The sequence below is a fragment of the Limulus polyphemus genome, unplaced genomic scaffold (assembly GCF_000517525.1).
Source record: "Limulus polyphemus unplaced genomic scaffold, Limulus_polyphemus-2.1.2 Scaffold2948, whole genome shotgun sequence".
Lineage (NCBI taxonomy): Eukaryota > Metazoa > Arthropoda > Merostomata > Xiphosura > Limulidae > Limulus > Limulus polyphemus.
In genome coordinates, this window is record NW_013668558.1 from 11,012 (window position 1) to 15,483 (window position 4,472).

The 4,472-nt window shown below is 35.8% G+C and overlaps 1 long non-coding RNA gene across 1 annotated transcript in view; it reads left to right on the forward strand.

The window, feature by feature from the left end:
* Positions 1-493: 493 nt before the first annotated feature.
* Positions 494-4,472, forward strand: part of LOC111087987 — a 53,395-nt gene continuing 49,416 nt past the window's right edge. The window contains exon 1 of the long non-coding RNA XR_002612610.1: positions 494-650. This is a non-coding gene — a long non-coding RNA (uncharacterized LOC111087987). The remainder of the gene's footprint in view (positions 651-4,472) is intronic.

The following is a 4,472-nucleotide window of genomic DNA, read 5'->3' on the forward strand; positions in this document are numbered from 1 at the left end:
GCAAATAGCCCTCGTGTAGCTTTGCACGAAATTCAAAACAAACAATATTAAAACATAAAATCAAGGAGCTTCCACACCCCTGGCGATAGTGAGTAAAAATCAGAAAAAATGTTGTCTGATAAGATATTTGTGTAAGGGTAGAAATCCGTACGTACAAACAGGGTACAAAGTTATTATTATGTTTTAATGGGTTTAACTCTTTCTATCTTAAACTTCTGACTGGAAGCATCTCGAAAACAACAGGTTGAACAAACTGATCTTACACGTGTACCAAGTTCCACAGTTATGGAAGTATGAAACACAGAATTACATAAATAGCTGAGCTTTAATTCCTCGTGTAATAAAAACGTTGTGTATTATACATAAGGAGTTTTTGCTTCTTTACTTGAACGCTTGGGTGTGGTAAAATCAAGGAGCAGGAAGTTGTCGTTTTCTTCTAGTTTTAGGTATACATTCGCTTCGTATCTTAATGTCGTCGTCGTCAATCATCAAGTGAGCGATGCCCCTTCGTTAGTCGACAAAGACTGCCACAGGCACACACACGTTTTTGCCACTGTTTTATGTGTGCTTTTCCTTCCAACCTTTCGACACGACTCCGCCTCTTCTTGCTGAGAGACGAAAAAGAAACAGCGGACATCCGTTCCTACCTGGTATGAAAGTTAAAAAGTACTTCCATCCACAGCTAAGTCAGGTTAAGTTCTCCCGTGCGCTCCTTTTTAAAAACGGGGCCTAACAATGTGTTCAGCGATCAAAGCCAATAATCTTTACGTTACAGACTTATACATAACCACATAGTCGTGCAGTATACTTTATAGTGTATGTTTATAACCACTAGACGGTTTCTTTATTCAAAATTCAGAAGTAGATTCTAAACATAAAAGAGTCTTGCTGATTTTACTTCAGAAAAAGTTGTGACTGGTTAATGTAAATATAGGAGTATGCATTTGAAGATTTCATTCAAATATTTTGATGAGAACGTAGAAAAAAAACATATTTCCTTACTTTTTTGGTACATAGAATTAAGGACATTAAATCTATATTATGTTACTTTTTTTGGTACATATAATTAAGGGCATTAAATCTATATTATGTTACTTTTTGGTACATAGAATTAAGGGCATTAAATCTATATTATGTTACATTTTGGTACATAGAATTAAGGGCATTAAATCTATATTATGTTACTTTTTGGTACATAGAATTAAGGGGATTAAATCTATATCATGTTACTTTTTGGTACATAGAATTAAGGGCATTAACTTTACACTATGTTACTTTTTGGTACAGAATTAAGGGCATTAAATCTGTATTATGTTACTTTTTGGTACATAGAATTAAGGGCATTAAATCTATATTATGTTACTTTTTTGTTACATAGAATTAAGGGCATTAAATCTATATTATGTTACTTTTTGGACTGTAAAGTACAACCTTTGTAATATTATACAGGACATGCGTTTAGTTTGATTTTGTACATTCCAGTAAGGAAATTGCATGTATCTAAATGTCTATATCTGGGTATATGACTGGTAAAACATGAGATATATGTGTGCAGTCCCTAGAAAACACAATTAAAAGTATGTTATGGGGCTGATAAATCAAAGTCAGATACTTATCGTATGTGAACAGCAAATTATGATCAAATGCTCATCCTTAACAACAGACATTACTATTTATTTAGTAATTTCTGGTATGTCTTTTTAGGAGTAAAAATTACTGTGGTCAATAAAATATCCGTATTAGAACTATATGTCAAGAACTGGAAATATTGGTATATTTCTTATTGTTGTGGGTATACGTAAATGCTTTATGTGGTTGGAAAAGTAACAAAAATATGTTAATTATAATTTTATTAATCATGCAGACGTGAAGGTATTTGTCTCCAGGGTAAATACAACACCTGGTTAGTAATCTAGTTGGCTAATAACTAATAATATATCATGAGCAATAATTAAGTCGTTAGAATATGAATTTGCTTGGGACTGGTGGAAAAGAAAGTCATCTGGTTCAGGTACGAGTTTCTTGGTAAACTGGTGGAGTTAAGTAGAGTTCAGATAAAGCTGATGTATCAACTTATTGATGTAGTTATTATATCAGACCACTTGTGACTATATCTCACGTATAAGTTGTAATTTAGAAAGTTGTATTTATGTAATCAGGATATCATTTTACCGATAAGTGGTAGTGGTGTTGTTATAGGTAAGTATGTAAGTGCCTAGTAGTGGTAATACTTAGTACATGCCTGTTTTGCCGCTTTAAGGTGAAAGTATAAGTGTCTAGTAGTGGGAAGATGTGATGGAGCTCGGTGGTAGTTGTTATCAAATTGAAATAGCTGTTTGGAGTTCTTTTGATAATTCTGACGTCTCCAACATTATGTTTGCAATTTTAGTTTTGAACTATTTAATATATTGTTTAAGATAAATGCTTTTTTGCAATGGAAAAGTTAGTTTGCTGATAAAGTGTCTATCAAAATAGCTGTAAATGGCAAATCTTTGTCAGTTGCTGGTGTGTTTGATGCGTTGTCAAGAAATATAACAATGTAGTAGAAATGTGTTGTTTAAAAGTTTATAGTAAGTGCCTTAATATAAGACTTGAAAATATCAACCAAATTCCTTTAACTCTGGCGATACAAGAAATATTAAGTTAATGTTTCAACGGAATAAACTTTACGGAACGTGTTTCACATCATAAGACATCCAAACTGGAGATTTTGACTCTATTTCACGTTCAATGTGCTGCTACCAAAACCTCTGGTTTGTGCAGCCAAGTGATAAATATATTTTTATCAAGTTTAAAAAGAAACATTTACTGACTTAAGCACTTATACGAACACTCCATACCACAGTTTTAAATTGTGATTACACGATATCTGATCTTGGACGGCTACCAATATAGTCCTCGAGTAGCTATGCGCGAAGTTCAAAACAAACCAATATCAACCGAATATTGTTTGTTTGTTTTTGAATTTCGCGCAAAGCTACACGAGGGCTATCTGCGCTAGCCGTCCCTAATTTAGCACTGTAAGACTAGAGGAAAGGCAGCTAGTCATCACCACCCACCGCCAACTCTTGGCCTATTCTTTTACCAACGAATAGTGGGATTGACCGCCACATTATAACGCCCCCACGGCTGAAAGGGCGAGCATGTTTGGTGGGACGGGGATTCGAACTCACGACCTTCAGATTGCGAGTCGAGCGCCTTATCCACCTGGCCATGCCGGGCTCAACCGAATAACAGTGACAGATCCAGAGTTTATCTTCGATAGGGTTGACCTTAGCATACCTGGGGATGCTACCAACGCAGACGAAAACAAGCAACAATTTTTATTAATTATGTTTTTAAATGAAGAAAATCCACCTTAGTCATGGAATACAGTCCACAAATCACCCTTCGCTCCTTCAGGCACACAAAGCGAAATCTCTCAATCAACACAACTTCATCGTGCTCACAAAATCAAATACACTATGTGTAAAATAGTCTTTTTTTTATGTTCAACCAATTACAGTGCACGCTCTACTATAATTCGGAAAACCGGAAACATGTGTCGGAAGGGATTAATCTGTACTACGTGCGCATTTTAAAGCGCACAATACGGATTTTCCCGTCTGAGTAAAAAGAAACATAATTGCAGCATTTTTTTTACAGATTTTAGCTCTTCGAACCGCACGTAGTAACTTTCGGAAACTTCCATCAAGATCCGCCAGAGCTAATCAAAATGTAGTGCCTATAAGACATTTCACAACGATGGTACTTAAAATAAATAAATTATTCTATTATTTCGTATCATCATATGTCCGAGTCTGGCCAGGTGGTTAGGACGCTCGACTCGCAATCTGCGGGTCGCGGGTTCTCATCCCCGTACCACCAAACATGCTCGCCCTTTCAGCCGTGTAGCCCAAGAGTTGGCGGTGGGTGGTGATGACTAGCTGCCTTCCCTCTAGTCTTACACTGCTAAATTAGGGACGGCTAGCGCAGATAGCCCTCGTGTAGCTTTGCGCGAAATTCGAAAAACAAACAAACAAACAATACTTGGAACACGAGAGTAATATGTCTAAACCTAATTACTTGGAACACGAGAGTAATATGTCTAAACCTAATAACTTGGAACACGAGAGTAATATCTCTAAACCCAATTACTTCGAACACGAGAGTAATATGCCTAAACCCAATTACTTGGAACACGAGAGTAATATGTCTAAACCTAATAACTTGGAACACGAGAGTAATATGTCTAAACCCAATTACTTCGAACACGAGAGTAATATGCCTAAACCCAATACTGCCATAAGACAAAATCATAATGTTTTGTGAAAAATATTATCTGACGGCATCATTTCTTGTTGTTTATTGGCGAAAACTTAAGGTATTCACGACTGATAGATGAATAAAGTTTGAAGTATAAATGGTCCTTAGGTATTCACTACTGTTAGTTGAATAAAGTTTGAAGTAGAAGTAGTCCTCTTAGGTATTAA